Raw genomic sequence first — 15,302 nt, 5'->3', positions numbered from 1 at the left:
TGCTACATAATTCATAACAAACACAACATGCTACATCACTCATAACAAACACAAAACGCTACATCATTCATAACAAACAGAACATACTACATCTATCAGAACGAACAAAAAATGCTACATCATTCATAACACAACATGCTACATCATTCATAACAAACACAACATGATACATAATTCATAACAAACACAACATGCAACATCATTCATAACATAACATGCTACATCATTCATAACAAACACAAAACGCTACATCATTCATAACAAACATGACATGCTACATCTATCAGAACAAACAAAACATGCTACATCATTCATAACACAACACAACATGCTACATCATTCATAACACAACACAACATGCTACATCATTCATAACACAACATGCTACATCATTCATAACAAACACAACATGATACATAATTCATAACAAACACAACATGCTACATCGTTCATAACAAACACAACATGGTACATCTATCTGAACAAACAAAACATGCTACATCATTCATAACACAACATGCTACATCATTCATAACAATCACAACATGATACAATATTCATAACAAACACAACATGCTACATCATACATAACAGAACATGCTACATCATTCATAAAACAACATGCTACATCATTCATAAAACAACATGCTATATCATTCATAACACAACACGGTACATCATTCATAACAAACAGAACATGGTACATCTATCAGAACAAACAAAACATGCTACATCATTCATAACACAACATGCTACATCATTCATAACAATCACAACATGATACAATATTCATAACAAACACAACATGCTACATCATACATAACACAACATGCTACATCATTTATAAAAAAACATGCTATGTCATTCATAACACAACACGCTATAACATTCATAACAAACACAACATGCTACATCATTCATTGACAAACACAACATGCTACATCATTCATTGACAAACACAATATGCTACATCATTCATAAAAAACACAACATGCTACATAATTCATAACAAACACAACATGCTACATCATTCATAACAAACAGAGCATACTACATCTATCAGAACAAACAAAAGATGCTTCATCATTCATAACACAACATGCTACATCATTCATAACAAACACAACACGGTACATCATTCATAACAAACACAACATGCTACATCATTCATAACAAACACAGCATGCTACATCATTCATAACATAACATGCTACATCATTCATAACACAAAATGCTACATCATTCATAACAGAACACGCTATAACACTCATAACAAACACAACATGCTATATTATTCATAACAAACACAACATGCTATATCATTCATAACACAACACGCTACATCATTCATAACACATGCTACATCATTCATAACAAACACAACATGCTACATTATTCATAACACAACACGCTACATCATTCATAACAAACACAACATGCTACATAATTCATAACAAACACAACATGCTACATCATTCATAACATGCTACATCACTCATAACAAACACAAAACGCTACATCATTCATAACAAACAGAACATACTACATCCATCAGAACAAACAAAAGATGCTACATCATTCATAACACAACATGCTACATCATTCATAACAAACACAACATGATACATAATTCATAACAAACACAACATGCAACATCATTCATAACATAACATGCTACATCATTCATAACAAACACAAAACGCTACATCATTCATAACAAACATGACATGCTACATCTATCAGAACAAACAAAACATGCTACATCATTCATAACACAACACAACATGCTACATCATTCATAACACAACACAACATGCTACATCATTCATAACACAACAAGCTACATCATTCATAACACAACATGCTACATCATTCATAAAACAACATGCTACATTATTCATAACAAACACAACATGCTATATCATTCATAACACAACACGCTACATCATTCATAACACGTGCTACATCATTCATAACAAACACAACATGCTACATTATTCATAACACAATATGCTACATCATTCATAACAAACACAACACGCTACATAATTCATAACAAACACAACATCTTACATCATTCATAACATAACATGCTACATCACTCATAACAAACACAAAACGCTACATCATTCATAACAAACAGAACATACTACATCCATCAGAACAAACAAAAGATGCTACATCATTCATAACACAACATGCTACATCATTCATAACAAACACAACATGATACATAATTCATAACAAACACAACATGCAACATCATTCATAACATAACATGCTACATCATTCATAACAAACACAAAACGCTACATCATTCATAACAAACATGACATGCTACATCTATCAGAACAAACAAAACATGCTACATCATTCATAACACAACACAACATGCTACATCATTCATAACACAACACAACATGCTACATCATTCATAACACAACAAGCTACATCATTCATAACACAACATGCTACATCATTCATAACACAACAAGCTACATCATTCATAACACAACATGCTACATCATTCATAAAACAACATGCTACATCATTCATAAAACAACATGCTATATCATTCATAACACAACATGGTACATCATTCATAACAAACATAACATGCTACATCATTCATAACAAACACAACATGCTACATCATTCATAACACAACATGCTACATCATTCATAAAACAACATGCTACATCATTCATAAAACAACATGCTATATCATTCATAACACAACACAGTACATCATTCATAACAAACATAACATGCTACATCATTCATAACAAACACAACATGCTACATCATTCATAACACAACATGCTACATCATTCATAACAATCACAACATGATACAATATTCATAACAAACACAACATGCTACATCATACATAACACAACATGCTAAATCATTCATAAAACAACATGCTACATCATTCATAAAACAACATGCTATATCATTCATAACACAACACGGTACATCATTCATAACAAACACAACATGCTACATCATTCATTGACAAACACAACATGATACAATATTCATTGACAAACACAACATGCTACATCATTCATTGACAAACACAACATGCTACATCATTCATAACAAACACAACATGCTACATCCTTCATAACAAACACGCTACATCATTCATAACATACACAACATGCTACATCATTCATAACAAACACGCTACATTATTCATAACAAACACAACACACTATATCATTCATAAAACACAACATGCTACATTATTCATAACACAACATGCTACATCATTCATAACAAACACAACATGCTACATAATTCATAACAAACACAACATGCTACATCACTCATAACAAACACAAAACGCTACATCATTCATAACAAACAGAACATACTACATCTATCAGAACGAACAAAAAATGCTACATCATTCATAACACAACATGCTACATCATTCATAACAAACACAACATGATACATAATTCATAACAAACACAACATGCAACATCATTCATAACATAACATGCTACATCATTCATAACAAACACAAAACGCTACATCATTCATAACAAACATGACATGCTACATCTATCAGAACAAACAAAACATGCTACATCATTCATAACACAACACAACATGCTACATCATTCATAACACAACACAACATGCTACATCATTCATAACACAACATGCTACATCATTCATAACAAACACAACATGATACATAATTCATAACAAACACAACATGCTACATCGTTCATAACAAACACAACATGGTACATCTATCTGAACAAACAAAACATGCTACATCATTCATAACACAACATGCTACATCATTCATAACAATCACAACATGATACAATATTCATAACAAACACAACATGCTACATCATACATAACAGAACATGCTACATCATTCATAAAACAACATGCTACATCATTCATAAAACAACATGCTATATCATTCATAACACAACACGGTACATCATTCATAACAAACAGAACATGGTACATCTATCAGAACAAACAAAACATGCTACATCATTCATAACACAACATGCTACATCATTCATAACAATCACAACATGATACAATATTCATAACAAACACAACATGCTACATCATACATAACACAACATGCTACATCATTTATAAAAAAACATGCTATGTCATTCATAACACAACACGCTATAACATTCATAACAAACACAACATGCTACATCATTCATTGACAAACACAACATGCTACATCATTCATTGACAAACACAATATGCTACATCATTCATAAAAAACACAACATGCTACATAATTCATAACAAACACAACATGCTACATCATTCATAACAAACAGAGCATACTACATCTATCAGAACAAACAAAAGATGCTTCATCATTCATAACACAACATGCTACATCATTCATAACAAACACAACACGGTACATCATTCATAACAAACACAACATGCTACATCATTCATAACAAACACAGCATGCTACATCATTCATAACATAACATGCTACATCATTCATAACACAAAATGCTACATCATTCATAACAGAACACGCTATAACACTCATAACAAACACAACATGCTATATTATTCATAACAAACACAACATGCTATATCATTCATAACACAACACGCTACATCATTCATAACACATGCTACATCATTCATAACAAACACAACATGCTACATTATTCATAACACAACACGCTACATCATTCATAACAAACACAACATGCTACATAATTCATAACAAACACAACATGCTACATCATTCATAACAATCACAACATGATACAATATTCATAACAAACACAACATGCTACATCATACATAACACAACATGCTACATCATTTATAAAAAAACATGCTATGTCATTCATAACACAACACGCTATAACATTCATAACAAACACAACATGCTACATCATTCATTGACAAACACAACATGCTACATCATTCATTGACAAACACAATATGCTACATCATTCATAAAAAACACAACATGCTACATAATTCATAACAAACACAACATGCTACATCATTCATAACAAACAGAGCATACTACATCTATCAGAACAAACAAAAGATGCTTCATCATTCATAACACAACATGCTACATCATTCATAACAAACACAACACGGTACATCATTCATAACAAACACAACATGCTACATCATTCATAACAAACACAGCATGCTACATCATTCATAACATAACATGCTACATCATTCATAACACAAAATGCTACATCATTCATAACAGAACACGCTATAACACTCATAACAAACACAACATGCTATATTATTCATAACAAACACAACATGCTATATCATTCATAACACAACACGCTACATCATTCATAACACATGCTACATCATTCATAACAAACACAACATGCTACATTATTCATAACACAACACGCTACATCATTCATAACAAACACAACATGCTACATAATTCATAACAAACACAACATGCTACATCATTCATAACATGCTACATCACTCATAACAAACACAAAACGCTACATCATTCATAACAAACAGAACATACTACATCCATCAGAACAAACAAAAGATGCTACATCATTCATAACACAACATGCTACATCATTCATAACAAACACAACATGATACATAATTCATAACAAACACAACATGCAACATCATTCATAACATAACATGCTACATCATTCATAACAAACACAAAACGCTACATCATTCATAACAAACATGACATGCTACATCTATCAGAACAAACAAAACATGCTACATCATTCATAACACAACACAACATGCTACATCATTCATAACACAACACAACATGCTACATCATTCATAACACAACAAGCTACATCATTCATAACACAACATGCTACATCATTCATAAAACAACATGCTACATTATTCATAACAAACACAACATGCTATATCATTCATAACACAACACGCTACATCATTCATAACACGTGCTACATCATTCATAACAAACACAACATGCTACATTATTCATAACACAATATGCTACATCATTCATAACAAACACAACACGCTACATAATTCATAACAAACACAACATCTTACATCATTCATAACATAACATGCTACATCACTCATAACAAACACAAAACGCTACATCATTCATAACAAACAGAACATACTACATCCATCAGAACAAACAAAAGATGCTACATCATTCATAACACAACATGCTACATCATTCATAACAAACACAACATGATACATAATTCATAACAAACACAACATGCAACATCATTCATAACATAACATGCTACATCATTCATAACAAACACAAAACGCTACATCATTCATAACAAACATGACATGCTACATCTATCAGAACAAACAAAACATGCTACATCATTCATAACACAACACAACATGCTACATCATTCATAACACAACACAACATGCTACATCATTCATAACACAACAAGCTACATCATTCATAACACAACATGCTACATCATTCATAACACAACAAGCTACATCATTCATAACACAACATGCTACATCATTCATAAAACAACATGCTACATCATTCATAAAACAACATGCTATATCATTCATAACACAACATGGTACATCATTCATAACAAACATAACATGCTACATCATTCATAACAAACACAACATGCTACATCATTCATAACACAACATGCTACATCATTCATAAAACAACATGCTACATCATTCATAAAACAACATGCTATATCATTCATAACACAACACAGTACATCATTCATAACAAACATAACATGCTACATCATTCATAACAAACACAACATGCTACATCATTCATAACACAACATGCTACATCATTCATAACAATCACAACATGATACAATATTCATAACAAACACAACATGCTACATCATACATAACACAACATGCTAAATCATTCATAAAACAACATGCTACATCATTCATAAAACAACATGCTATATCATTCATAACACAACACGGTACATCATTCATAACAAACACAACATGCTACATCATTCATTGACAAACACAACATGATACAATATTCATTGACAAACACAACATGCTACATCATTCATTGACAAACACAACATGCTACATCATTCATAACAAACACAACATGCTACATCCTTCATAACAAACACGCTACATCATTCATAACATACACAACATGCTACATCATTCATAACAAACACGCTACATTATTCATAACAAACACAACACACTATATCATTCATAACAAACACAACATGCTACATTATTCATAACACAACATGCTACATCATTCATAACAAACACAACATGCTACATAATTCATAACAAACACAACATGCTACATCACTCATAACAAACACAAAACGCTACATCATTCATAACAAACAGAACATACTACATCTATCAGAACGAACAAAAAATGCTACATCATTCATAACACAACATGCTACATCATTCATAACAAACACAACATGATACATAATTCATAACAAACACAACATGCAACATCATTCATAACATAACATGCTACATCATTCATAACAAACACAAAACGCTACATCATTCATAACAAACATGACATGCTACATCTATCAGAACAAACAAAACATGCTACATCATTCATAACACAACACAACATGCTACATCATTCATAACACAACACAACATGCTACATCATTCATAACACAACATGCTACATCATTCATAACAAACACAACATGATACATAATTCATAACAAACACAACATGCTACATCGTTCATAACAAACACAACATGGTACATCTATCTGAACAAACAAAACATGCTACATCATTCATAACACAACATGCTACATCATTCATAACAATCACAACATGATACAATATTCATAACAAACACAACATGCTACATCATACATAACAGAACATGCTACATCATTCATAAAACAACATGCTACATCATTCATAAAACAACATGCTATATCATTCATAACACAACACGGTACATCATTCATAACAAACAGAACATGGTACATCTATCAGAACAAACAAAACATGCTACATCATTCATAACACAACATGCTACATCATTCATAACAATCACAACATGATACAATATTCATAACAAACACAACATGCTACATCATACATAACACAACATGCTACATCATTTATAAAAAAACATGCTATGTCATTCATAACACAACACGCTATAACATTCATAACAAACACAACATGCTACATCATTCATTGACAAACACAACATGCTACATCATTCATTGACAAACACAATATGCTACATCATTCATAAAAAACACAACATGCTACATAATTCATAACAAACACAACATGCTACATCATTCATAACAAACAGAGCATACTACATCTATCAGAACAAACAAAAGATGCTTCATCATTCATAACACAACATGCTACATCATTCATAACAAACACAACACGGTACATCATTCATAACAAACACAACATGCTACATCATTCATAACAAACACAGCATGCTACATCATTCATAACATAACATGCTACATCATTCATAACACAAAATGCTACATCATTCATAACAGAACACGCTATAACACTCATAACAAACACAACATGCTATATTATTCATAACAAACACAACATGCTATATCATTCATAACACAACACGCTACATCATTCATAACACATGCTACATCATTCATAACAAACACAACATGCTACATTATTCATAACACAACACGCTACATCATTCATAACAAACACAACATGCTACATAATTCATAACAAACACAACATGCTACATCATTCATAACATGCTACATCACTCATAACAAACACAAAACGCTACATCATTCATAACAAACAGAACATACTACATCCATCAGAACAAACAAAAGATGCTACATCATTCATAACACAACATGCTACATCATTCATAACAAACACAACATGATACATAATTCATAACAAACACAACATGCAACATCATTCATAACATAACATGCTACATCATTCATAACAAACACAAAACGCTACATCATTCATAACAAACATGACATGCTACATCTATCAGAACAAACAAAACATGCTACATCATTCATAACACAACACAACATGCTACATCATTCATAACACAACACAACATGCTACATCATTCATAACACAACAAGCTACATCATTCATAACACAACATGCTACATCATTCATAACACAACAAGCTACATCATTCATAACACAACATGCTACATCATTCATAAAACAACATGCTACATCATTCATAAAACAACATGCTATATCATTCATAACACAACATGGTACATCATTCATAACAAACATAACATGCTACATCATTCATAACAAACACAACATGCTACATCATTCATAACACAACATGCTACATCATTCATAAAACAACATGCTACATCATTCATAAAACAACATGCTATATCATTCATAACACAACACGGTACATCATTCATAACAAACATAACATGCTACATCATTCATAACAAACACAACATGCTACATCATTCATAACACAACATGCTACATCATTCATAACAATCACAACATGATACAATATTCATAACAAACACAACATGCTACATCATACATAACACAACATGCTAAATCATTCATAAAACAACATGCTACATCATTCATAAAACAACATGCTATATCATTCATAACACAACACGGTACATCATTCATAACAAACACAACATGCTACATCATTCATTGACAAACACAACATGCTACATCATTCATTGACAAACACAACATGCTACATCATTCATAACAAACACAACATGCTACATCCTTCATAACAAACACGCTACATCATTCATAACATACACAACATGCTACATCATTCATAACAAACACGCTACATTATTCATAACAAACACAACATGCTACATTATTCATAACAAACACAACACACTATATCATTCATAACACAACACGCTACATCATTCATAACAAACACAACATGCTACATCATTCATAACAAACACAACATGCTACATAATTCATAACAAACACAACATGCTACATCACTCATAACAAACACAAAACGCTACATCATTCATAACAAACAGAACATACTACATCTATCAGAACGAACAAAAAATGCTACATCATTCATAACACAACATGCTACATCATTCATAACAAACACAACATGATACATAATTCATAACAAACACAACATGCAACATCATTCATAACATAACATGCTACATCATTCATAACAAACACAAAACGCTACATCATTCATAACAAACACAACATGATACATAATTCATAACAAACACAAAACGCTACATCATTCATAACAAACATGACATGCTACATCTATCAGAACAAACAAAACATGCTACATCATTCATAACACAACACAACATGCTACATCATTCATAACACAACACAACATGCTACATCATTCATAACACAACATGCTACATCATTCATAACACAACATGCTACATCATTCATAACACAACAAGCTACATCATTCATAACACAACATGCTACATCATTCATAACACAACATGCTACATAATTCATAACATAACATGCTACATCATTCATAACAAACACAAAACGCTACATCATTCATAACAAACATGACATGCTACATCTATCAGAACAAACAAAACATGCTACATCATTCATAACACAACACAACATGCTACATCATTCATAACAAACACAACATGCTACATCATTCATAACAAACACAACATGCTACATCATTCATAACACAACATACTACATCATTCACAACACAACATGGTACATCATTCATAACAAACACAACATGCTACATCATTCAGAACACAACACGCTACATCATTCATAATACAACATGCTCCATCATTCATAACAAACACAACATGATACAATATTCATTCATAACACAACGTGCTGCATCCTTCATAACAAACACAACATGCTACATCATTCATAACACAACATGCTCCATCATTCATAACAAACACAACATGATACAATATTCATTCATAACACAACATGCTACATCATTCATAACAAACACAACATGCTACATCATTCATAACAAACACAACATGCTACATCATTCAGAACACAACACGCTACATCATTCATAATACAACATGCTCCATCATTCATAACAAACACAACATGATACAATATTCATTCATAACACAACGTGCTGCATCCTTCATAACAAACACAACATGCTACATCATTCATAACACAACATGCTCCATCATTCATAACAAACACAACATGATACAATATTCATTCATAACACAACATGCTACATCATTCATAACAAACACAACATGCTACATCATTCATAACAAACAAAACATGCTACATCATTCATAACACAAAATGCTACATCATTCATAACAGAACACGCTATAACACTCATAACAAACACAACATGCTACATCTATCAGAACAAACAAAACATGCTACATCATTCATAACACAACATGCTACATCATTCATAACAATCACAACATGATACAATATTCATAACAAACAAAACATGCTACATCATACATAACACAACATGCTACATCATTCATAAAACAACATGCTATATCATTCATAACACAACACGGTACATCATTCATAACAAACATAACATGCTACATCATTCATAACAAACACAACATGATACAATATTCATAACACAACATGCTACATCATTCATAACAAACACAACATGCTACATCATACATAACACAACATGCTACATCATTTATAAAACAACATGCTATGTCATACATAACACAACACGCTAAATCATTCATAACAAACACAACATGCTACATCATTCATAACACAACATGCTACATCATTCATAACACAACAAGCTACATCATTCATAACACAACATGCTACATCATTTATAAAACAACATGCTATGTCATACATAACACAACACGCTATAACATTCATAACAAACACAACATGCTACATCATTCATAACACAACGTGCTACATCATTCATAAACACAACATGCTACATCATACATAACACAACATGCTACATCATTCATAAAACAACATGCTACATCATTCATAAAACAACATGCTATATCATTCATAACACAACACGGTACATCATTCATAACAAACATAACATGCTACATCATTCATAACACAACATGCTACATCATTCATAACAAACACAACATGCTACATCATTCATAACACAACATGCTACATCATTCATAACACAACACGGTACATCATTCATAACAAACACAACATGCTACATCATTCATAACAAACACAACATGCTACATCATTCATAACACAACATGCTACATCATTCATAACAATCACAACATGATACAATATTCATAAAACAACATGCTATATCATTCATAACACAACACGGTACATCATTCATAACAAACATAACATGCTACATCATTCATAACAAACACAACATGATACAATATTCATAACAAACACAACATGATACAATATTCATAACAAACACAACATGCTACATCATACATAACACAACATGCTACATCATTTATAAAACAACATGCTATGTCATTCATAACACAACACGCTATAACATTCATAACAAACACAACATGCTACATTATTCATAACACAACACGCTACATCATTCTTAACAAACACAACATGCTACATTATTCATAACACAACATGCTACATCATTCATAACAAACACAACATGCTACATAATTCATAACAAACACAACATGCTACATCATTCATAACATAACATGCTACATCACTCATAACAAACACAAAACGCTACATCATTCATAACAAACAGAACATACTACATCCATCAGAACAAACAAAAGATGCTACATCATTCATAACACAACATGCTACATCATTCATAACAAACACAACATGCTACATCATTCAGAACACAACACGCTACATCATTCATAATACAACATGCTCCATCATTCATAACAAACACAACATGATACAATATTCATTCATAACACAACGTGCTGCATCCTTCATAACAAACACAACATGCTACATCATTCATAACACAACATGCTCCATCATTCATAACAAACACAACATGATACAATATTCATTCATAACACAACATGCTACATCATTCATAACAAACACAACATGCTACATCATTCATAACAAACAAAACATGCTACATCATTCATAACACAAAATGCTACATCATTCATAACAGAACACGCTATAACACTCATAACAAACACAACATGCTACATCTATCAGAACAAACAAAACATGCTACATCATTCATAACACAACATGCTACATCATTCATAACAATCACAACATGATACAATATTCATAACAAACAAAACATGCTACATCATACATAACACAACATGCTACATCATTCATAAAACAACATGCTATATCATTCATAACACAACACGGTACATCATTCATAACAAACACAACATGCTACATCATTCATAACAAACACAACATGCTACATCATTCATAACAAACACAACATGATACAATATTCATAACACAACATGCTACATCATTCATAACAAACACAACATGCTACATCATACATAACACAACATGCTACATCATTTATAAAACAACATGCTATGTCATACATAACACAACACGCTAAATCATTCATAACAAACACAACATGCTACATCATTCATAACACAACATGCTACATCATTCATAACAAAACAAGCTACATCATTCATAACACAACATGCTACATCATTTATAAAACAACATGCTATGTCATACATAACACAACACGCTATAACATTCATAACAAACACAACATGCTACATCATTCATAACACAACATGCTACATCATTCATAACACAACAAGCTACATCACTCATAACACAACATGCTACATCATTCATAACACAACATGCTACATCATTCATAACAAACACAACATGCTACATCATACATAACACAACATGCTACATCATTCATAAAACAACATGCTACATCATTCATAAAACAACATGCTATATCATTCATAACACAACACGGTACATCATTCATAACAAACATAACATGCTACATCATTCATAACACAACATGCTACATCATTCATAACAAACACAACATGCTACATCATTCATAACACAACATGCTACATCATTCATAACACAACACGGTACATCATTCATAACAAACACAACATGCTACATCATTCATAACAAACACAACATGCTACATCATTCATAACAATCACAACATGATACAATATTCATAACAAACACAACATGCTACATCATACATAACACAACATGCTACATCATTCATAAAACAACATGCTACATCATTCATAAAACAACATGCTATATCATTCATAACACAACACGGTACATCATTCATAACAAACATAACATGCTACATCATTCATAACAAACACAACATGATACAATATTCATAACAAACACAACATGATACAATATTCATAACAAACACAACATGCTACATCATACATAACACAACATGCTACATCATTTATAAAACAACATGCTATGTCATTCATAACACAACACGCTATAACATTCATAACAAACACAACATGCTACATTATTCATAACACAACACGCTACATCATTCTTAACAAACACAACATGCTACATCATTCATAACAAACACAACATGCTACATAATTCATAACAAACACAACATGCTACATCATTCATAACATAACATGCTACATCACTCATAACAAACACAAAACGCTACATCATTCATAACAATCAGAACATACTACATCCATCAGAACAAACAAAAGATGCTACATCATTCATAACACAACATGCTACATCATTCATAACAAACACAACATGATACATAATTCATAACAAACACAACATGCTACATCATTCATAACAAACACAAAACGCTACATCATTCATTTTTTTATATTTTTTATTTTATTTCACCTTTATTTAACCAGGTAGGCTAGTTGAGAACAAGTTCTCATTTGCAACTGCGACCTGGCCAAGATAAAGCATAGCAGTGTGAACAGACAACACAGAGTTACACATGGAGTAAACAATAAACAAGTCAATAACATGGTAGAAAAAAAAGAGAATCTATATACAATGTGTGCAAACGGCATGAGGTAGGCAATAAATCGAATAATTACAATTTAGCAGATTAACACTGGAGTGATAAATCATCAGATGATCATGTGCAAGAAGAGATACTGGTGTGCAAAAGAGCAGAAAAGTAAATAAATAAAAGCAGTATGGGGGGTGAGGTAGGTAAATTGGGTGGGCTATATACCGATGGACTATGTACAGCTGCAGCGATCGGT

Source organism: Salvelinus alpinus, chromosome 31 (assembly GCF_045679555.1).
Source record: "Salvelinus alpinus chromosome 31, SLU_Salpinus.1, whole genome shotgun sequence".
Taxonomy (NCBI): domain Eukaryota; kingdom Metazoa; phylum Chordata; class Actinopteri; order Salmoniformes; family Salmonidae; genus Salvelinus; species Salvelinus alpinus.
The sequence above is the reverse complement of the archived record's forward strand: the minus strand, read 5'-3'. Positions refer to the sequence as shown.